This window comes from Humulus lupulus, chromosome 7, assembly GCF_963169125.1.
Source record: "Humulus lupulus chromosome 7, drHumLupu1.1, whole genome shotgun sequence".
NCBI classification, from domain to species: Eukaryota; Viridiplantae; Streptophyta; class Magnoliopsida; order Rosales; family Cannabaceae; genus Humulus; species Humulus lupulus.
The window spans coordinates 56,249,820-56,258,489 of record NC_084799.1 but is presented as its reverse complement, the minus strand read 5'-3'; positions in this window follow the sequence as shown (position 1 = coordinate 56,258,489).

The window sequence follows — 8,670 nt, the reverse complement described above, 5'->3', positions numbered from 1 at the left end:
GTTTCAATCGCCCGTAGGTCCCTTTCGGTGGCGTTATAGTAGTGGTCCACGGTGTAGCTCGCCATCTCGTAGACCATCCCCCGAAAGACATCAGGGATCTTCTCCAAGGCCCGAGGATCCACCGGAACATGCACCTCGGGGGCTGTGGTTGACAAAGTCCCGGGGTCCACCTCCATTTCCCGAGCAAAGGCGGGAGCTCGCGAAGGGGGTGGGGGCATCTTCTCCATTGCAAGAGGAGGTGGAGGCACCTTTGCCTGGGCAGCCGGGGTTTGGTCTTTCCCCTTTGCAGGGGACTTAGATGTTGTCCCGATGGCCTGGTAGCCCCGGCAGAAGGGTTCCCTCCGGGGAACATAGCTCGCAAGTCTTTGCTCCCAGGCTGAGACATCTCCTGTGGTAAAACAAAGACAAAGATTTAGTATAGAAGTAAGTATTTATGCAAGAACAACAAAAATAAAAGGGAAAAACAGAACTCAAGTATATATTGAAAGGGATCCTACCCTCCGAGCTAGAGGAGGAATCTATGGTCACGACCACCGGCCCCGGAGCTTTCGCAGGGGAGTCTAAGATAACGACTTCGCGGGCTGGAAGAGGCTCTGGGTCCGAATCCAGCTCGGGACTAGACTCTTCTACGTACTGCCTAAGCCCCGATGCTACTATACCCTCCCGAAGGGAATGCCACGATCGAAGGTTGGTCCCATACTACTCAAAAAAGACCGACCTAAAGGCTAGGGTGTTATCTATGACTACAGTACCCCTAGGGCAGCTACTTTCGTAATCCAGCACGAGCTGGTCGACACATTGGAGTAGGGTTATGTCGAGGTCTGGGTCATTTCGGTGGCGTTGAACGGGCTAGTTAGGATTGAACCTAGCCAGTCGGAGATCCGCGGTGGCCCTATCTAAGCCCCTAAACAGATAAGGGTTACCTTGGCCGTAGGGGCCAACTGATGCCCCGGACTGGACCCTCTCCACGTTAACTTGTTGGGCGACCTCCAGTGCCTGCTTCCGCCGTACAAGGGGAACCTCGTCTTCCTCTTCCTCTTTTTCTCCCTCGGCCTCCTCCTCGGGGATGGGCCCCATCTCGCGAGCTGGGGGGAGCCCCCGCGGTCTCCTCAGGTTAAAAGTCTGGCCCGGGGAGATCAGCTTTCATGCCAGCATCGTCTCGTCGGACACGAGCTGGCGATAGTCCTTTTCGCTAGCGGGAAGCCCCGCCAATGTTTCGTATTGACCCCTGAGAGTCACAGACTTGCTCGTGCTCGTGAAAATGGCTGCAGGATAGTTTCTAAGTCAGAAACTAATAAAATGGAGCTAATCAATACTTAACTTACAAACTAAGAGTGAAGGATACTTACGAGGGCGGTTGAAATAGTGATGTTCGCAATTGCGAAACCCCGTGGACATGAAGAACTGGTCTTTAAAGTCGTTGGGGTGGCTGGGCAGCTCGATGACCGCAGCCATGTTTGGAAAATGGGTCAGATAATAAAACCCATCGCCTCGCCCTCTCTGCTCCGGGCTGGCCTTGAAGCAGAAAAAATAAAGGATGTCCATCGGCGTGGGGACCTCCCGTTCCTGCTTCAGGAATAAGTATCTCAACCCCGCTAACAAACGGTATGAGTTAGGGGGGAGCTGGAAAGGAGCCGGTTTCATGTAGTTGAGGAAATCCACGAAGTACTGGTCCAGCGGAAGGAAGGCCCCCGCCGTGAAGTGCTCGTTTCTCCAGGCCGCATATTCCTCATCGAGCGACGCGCAGCTCCGCTCGCCGTCTAGGGGAGGTCGGGCGTCTAGGGCGCCCTTCACCAGCTCAATGTTGTGCGAGAAGAATATCTTATTCACTCTCCCCTGGCTGGTGATCTTCGAGATGATCTACTCAGCCTCGAAGAAAGCATCGGGTCCCACCTCGAGCTCCTGCTCCACGGCCGGACAAAAGACGGGGATGGGAGAGTCCGGGACCACCTCTTTCCCTTTGACTTGCTGGGAAGACGAGCTGCCAGCAGTCTTCTTAGGGGCGTTCTTCTTTGGTGCCATCTGGTCGCCTAACAAACAAAAGAAGAAAGTTTAGAAAAGGCGACCTAAGCATAAGAAAGAATATGACACGAAGTGTTTTCTTTACACGGGCTGAGGAAATCTTAGCCCGTGGAGAGTGAGACCACGCGGTTCTATGAACACGCGCCTGTGCTCTCAACGGGTCCCTGATTACTCGGAATACGTGTGTCAGGAGGGTCAAAATAAAGATTTTTCCTTAGAAGGAAAGTTTCTGTAGGCAAGCAGTACAAAACCGCCTCTGAGGCGTGTCCCCTAAGCTACCCGCTTTGTGCATCTTAAAAACTGGTTCTTCCAAACAGGCATACAAAAGTTCTACCCAGAAAATTTCCCCAGAAAATGTACCCTTTGAGTCATTCGCCTAAATGATTTCTTCTACGGTTGGTGCCCTAGAATAAAAACCTACACCTATCATACCCACAAAAACCAGCAGAATGTTGCATGTGGCTACAGGAACAATTTACCCTAGCAACATTGAAAAGGAAATTTAAAACATGCATAAGTAGAGAACTTACAAAATGTTTTGCTATGAGGAGTCTGAAATGGTCGTCTGGGTTGGAGTCCGGCTAGAACTGCTGGTGCCAAAGCCTCAATGGAACTCTCGCGCCTGAACTTCTGGGACGCGGGGAACGGCAACCGGAGGAGAGAGAGAGAGAGAGTTTTTGAGACTGAGAAGAAAGAAGAAAACAAGATAATTTTTCGAATGAATGGGTGGCCCGTGCGTAAGGTGGCCACCCCTTTTATATACGTAAGAGGCCAAGTGAGGGGCGTCCGTTGGATTGCCCTGATGTAGGATTCGAGGATCACTACTCGAGAGGCGAAGTGACGGCCGAGTATAGGCTAGGCCATTTAATGCGGTTCTTGGGAGACGTACCGTCAATAACCACGATGTTCCACGTACTCGACGCCTGTGTAATGGGCGGAATGTGAGAGGTCCACAAAGAAGCCTAAAAGCCCCCACTGTGGCCCTAGGTGACGTCATGTGCCACGAGCAGGGGCTTTGGGGCAAATGTACGCCCTAATTCTCCACGGGCTATTAGCAGGCTGAGATATGGCATAATTGTGTATCAGCCACGTGGATAGCATGTACCAGGAGCTGCTACTCCCAGGTCCCACCTCTTTAGCTCGAGGTAGCCACAGGTTCACTGAAGTTGCTAAGGAGTCAGGTCAGAAGTATGGACACCGCGGACTAAGAAGACATCCAGCTCGAGGTACGAGCCTGAGTTGGAGTCTGTGACCCCTTATAAAGTCAACCACGCAGTGTAAACGTGCATATATCAGGCATCACGTGTCTGATATATCCCTGAATTCTCGGACACGCAGCCTAAACGTGCGTGTTCAGGCGCCCACGACTGGGTCGGGCCGTGCGGCCCATTATCCCCTTACCTATTGATTAGACCACACTCCATTTGTCAGGTTTTAGGAATTAATCATGAATGTCACAGAGATGGCATGATGGGTAAGGGGGTAGCGGGATGACCCCCCTTTGTCAACCCCCAGATGCCCTCTCCTATAAATATGGAGACCCTGGGAATTGCAAGGGGTTGGACTCTATTATGTAAAGAAATACCCTGTAAAGAGTCTCAGAAAACTAGCAATATTATTGACTGGTGGAGTAGAAGGATTTTAACCTTTGAACCACCTAAAAAAAGTATTCATATCACCATCTTATTTTAAGATCATTCATTTGTTTCGGTTCATTACTTAGCACTAATCCCACTCTCCTATTCTATTAATTACCTGTTGTCGAAGAACCGCGTCAACAACAATAATATTATCATTTGAAAAATATCAATGTTTTGGAAAGTAAAGATGATGTATGAATGCAACAATTAAAACACATAAATAAACATTTACTATTCCACAATCTTATCTTTATAATTTAAAACTTAAAATAACTCTTTTATTTTCTCTATTAAATACAAAGTACCGCTGGTTTGGTAAAATGCAATTATCCACTGCAAAAGCTTAATTTCATCTTTGTAAGTGTAATCCATTATTTTGGAATTCACGACTTAACTTTGAGAGTGTCGCCTTAGGGTCGGTCAAACATAAAATACATCACTCCTTCCTATCTTCATAAGAAGCCAACCTTGATATTAATATGTCTAGAAACCTTCCTTAGGGGGATGGAAACAAAGCCGCCTTGAGGCCCTATTCATATAACGGTGTTGTACTAAGAATGGAGACCATAGGTCACATTGAGATGTTCGCCTTCTCCCCCTTACTATTTTGGATTAAATGTGTTTTATCAAACTAATCAATTAATTCCAAATTAATTACTAGTTTATTAATAACCCTATGAATGTAATTAGTGACAAAATACATTTATAAATATAAAAGAGTCTGTTTCTATAATTAATGTGATCTAGACAATTTCCCATTACATTCATCTAACTTTACTAAAAACGCTTTTTACATAAATTTGGTTATCTTAAAGGCGTGTAAATTCTATTGTCTTTATTATAGTGTGAGCTACCAAGTTTTAACTAATTTAATACTTAGTAGTTTACATGCAACTGATTTCTCCTAAAAAATTCATATAAAAAAGTAGGACAATCCTAAATAATCATATTTCTAAAAAGATCCATGATTAATGAGAAACTGTGTGGGGTTTCTTGAATGACATAGAATTGACTAATGCATGATCATGTTATCAATCAAACATCAATGATCATTTATTTAAATAAATACAATAAATAAATAAATAATAAATGATGATTCGAGTACTATTGGGTATTTCTAAAATTTTCAACCCTTGGAAAAATTAGAAATAAAATTGCAATCTAAGCCTATGTAGCTTTCAAGACTCTCCAAGTGTAACGACCCAACTATCTATGAGACTTAGGTCATTAAACCTACCAGACATAACTACAATCTTTGAAGAGAACATACATAAGAAAATATCATAACTTTGTTGAAACTTTAAAATAATATTTGTAATACATAAATGAGCTCATTGTTTTAAAATAAAACATAACTTTAAATAAAATTGTTTACAAAGCTAAATGCGGAAAATACATAAAAACGTAATTTAAAGAGACTAAAACAAAAAACGTTGTCCTCGAATCGACACGTAGCCCATCCACTCCATTCACCTCCATACACACACCAAGCTTCCAAGAATCCTTCTGCCTTTGCATCTATTTTCCTGAATTACACTAAAAGAAAAGGAGTGAGCCTAATGCCCAGCAAGGAAAACTACTAACAACATAAATCAAATACATAAAATTATATCATAAATATATACTATAAACATATATTATAAACATATCATAACATATACTATAAACATATGACTATAAAAACGTATACCATATTGGACTATACTATTAATGGCCATTATGACATGTGATAAACCATCTACGTCCCCAGTCTAATATTTAAGGTAGGCTAGCTCACATGTAGTGTATGATAACCCATCTAGGTCCCCTGTCTAATATTTGAGGTAGGGTAAATCATAACATAACATATTAAAACATAAACTTATTGTAACATATTAGACATAAACATAACATATAAACATAACATATCATACAAACACACAAGATCTATCCTATTTTCCTTACCAAAGCTGTAACGCCCTAAACTCCAGGGACCGTTACAGTGTGCCTTATAAACAGTGCTAAACTCGCTAATCGAGTCATTTGGCCAAAATCGTGTAACTAAGTATGATTAGCGGTTTAGGGATTAAAAAATTTGGTTAGGATATAACGTTTCATTAGAACGTTTACTGTATACATTGGGATCCCAAAATATAATTTAAAGGTCTATTACAAGAAAATATATACAATAGGCCGATCTAAGCAGCAAAACAGGGTTTAACCCTAGTTCCTCTTCAACCCTCGGTCGTGGCGGTCGAGCAGCCGCGTATGTACACATCGTCACCTAAGCTCTCCAACTCAAGGATGGTCCAACTTTCTTTTGCCTTTACCTGCACCACATAGCACCCGTGAGCCGAAGCCTAGCAAGAAAACTCAATATGCTCATGAATAGTCATAACATGTCATCAAATCATAAGGCACACGCCTAGCAAATAAATCCCTATTCAAGCAGGCAAATGAGTTCACATATTGTTGAGTATAACACATCAACCAATGATCATAATAATCATCCAGGGCTTTGAACCCTAAATAGAAGAGTGACAGTTGTAATAGTCACTGTGGTGGATTCCGTTCCCAATATCCATGTGACGATAGGGTCACTGGGGCTTTATAGATAAGTGATCATTTCACTAGCTTAAACAACATATGTGCTCAATGAACTAGTCACCAGTATAACCTATCGCATGACCACAGAGTCACAACTGTGGGATTCTGCTCCCTAGCCATGTGACAAGCTGTCACCTAGGCCTTTGGCCCTGGCTCTAAGTAACTAGCCTAGACTAGTCAAGCGCTTATAAGATTCATCGACCTTAGGGTCGGTCCAGCATTAATGCCCTAGAGTCATTAAACGCTGATATCGATTAGATCTAGTCTTTAATTAGCCCTGCGTTCATAATGCTTATGCCGTTCTTAGCGCTTAGGTCCGTGGTACGCGACCAGTGTCGACCCTGACTAGTCAGTGCCACACACAAGTTAGCAATGCTATCAAACATATATCATATGTCAAATATCCGAATATAGGGCATTCATCATGCTTACTTAACAATTGTTAGCACAATTAGGATCAGGCATAAACACAGAGGCTTAAGCTCTGACCAATCTCATATTCAATATTCAAGGCATACCCTAATCGCATGTTTCTCGTGCATCACATGCATTACATTTAAACCTCCAACATGCATCAAGAATAATCATGCATGTCACATGTACACAGGGTGCAGTTTTCTTACCTCTGGTTTGAGCGAGAATTAGAACAAGAATGACCCTTGAGAATGATCGATCTTTTAATCCCATAGCGGTCACCTAGTCATAACCAAATACAATCTCCGATTAATGAAAATCAACAAAGATAGGGCCTTGACCTAAGCCCCACTCTCGGGACCCCGAAATGTACCCGCACGATGAGTTGATTCGATCCCGGGCCTTAAGGAAGTAAACCCCAAGCCAAAAACCCTTAAAAACTCTCAAAACGGGGTTCTGAAGAAACAGGGTAGCGTTACCCTCCTAGCGCCCCAACGCTCTTCACAGAACCAAACCGCCCTAACACCCCTTCAGGTAGCGCTGTAGCGCCCCCTTCTGGCTGTTGTAGCGCTACCTCCAGCCAGCAGCACCCCAAAAAATTCTTCCTTCGATTCCACCATTTCCAACCCAAACCAAAAGCTTCCAAACATCAAATTAAGTCCCAAATGAATCCAAATACCACCTCCACATGCCCTAGGCACCACAACCCCAAGAACCCTAGCCAACACTCCAATCAATTCCCAACTTTCAAACTCAAAAAATAGCGAAAACTTAACAAAGAAAACAGAGCAAGAACAAGAGTTTTAATGGCTAAAATATTACCTAAATCTCAGCAACACACCCTATTCAATGGTAGAGCATGACCCTAGCTTATCACAGCTTGGTTCCCTGGCTTGATTCCTCAAAAAGAGCTTGAAAATCCAAAGAGAAATGGAAGAGAAATGACCACCGGGAGAGAAGGGTAGCACACTCTTTTTTTTGGCAAGCTTCTACAGCCTTAATGGTTGATATAAATCTTTAAGGGTGAAAAGACCTAAATGCCCTCAAGTCTAAAATAAAACTTTTATAGCCACCAAGGGCAAAACTGTCCTTTCGCACCTATTTTGTTAATCATAATTAACACCCTCCAATTCCTGCTATTCTCAATATTCTCAAACACCAATAATCCATATCCCATTACCCTTTAACTCCCGACAAAACTCTAATCATTAAAATCACCCTGAGACTCACCCCGAGCCCCAAACTTAATCCCGTTATGACCAGACTGAACACTTGCATTTCATGATCGTCTCATGCCGAAAGGCTCGAACAAATCCACATATAATGTGGTACCATTCATAACTCACCCACATGCACGAAAATACACAATTACGCCCTCAACGGGCCAAATTACCAACATGCCCTTATATTTAAAATAAACCCATATGCATGCATTTATCATCATATAATAATATAATTCACATAAACATGCATATGATCACTTAATAACATAACAAATCAATTATGGCCCTCCCACCCTCCTAATCAAGGTCCTCAACCTTATAAGGAAATTTGGGGCATTACAAAAACTAGGATATGGGAACAAATGCGGGACTTGGAACACTCCTAAACCAATAATAAGAATAGTGAGTATTTCTTTAAAGAAAGAGATGAAAAGAATAAAACTAAACCAGCAAGAGAAAACTTATCGAAAAGACACCTTAAGTTCAAAGAACTTTAAAACCTATCCACAAAACCATAACAAAAGTTAGAACCTGAATGAAAACTAAAGAAACTAAGGAATCAAACAGGATTGAACTTAAGAATAAGGGTACCTTTATTGTCTTTATGGATTGGTCTATCCCCAATACCGAAATGCACTAATCTCACTTCCCAAAGTGTTTTATAAAGCTTAAGAATATCAAACCTTTTTCCCAAACCAAGTGTTTATAACTCTTACGGTCCCACTAGCACCTTGGAGTCTGATCACAGGTGAAGAGTAAGTGAAAGGGTTGGGTCCTAAGTCCTA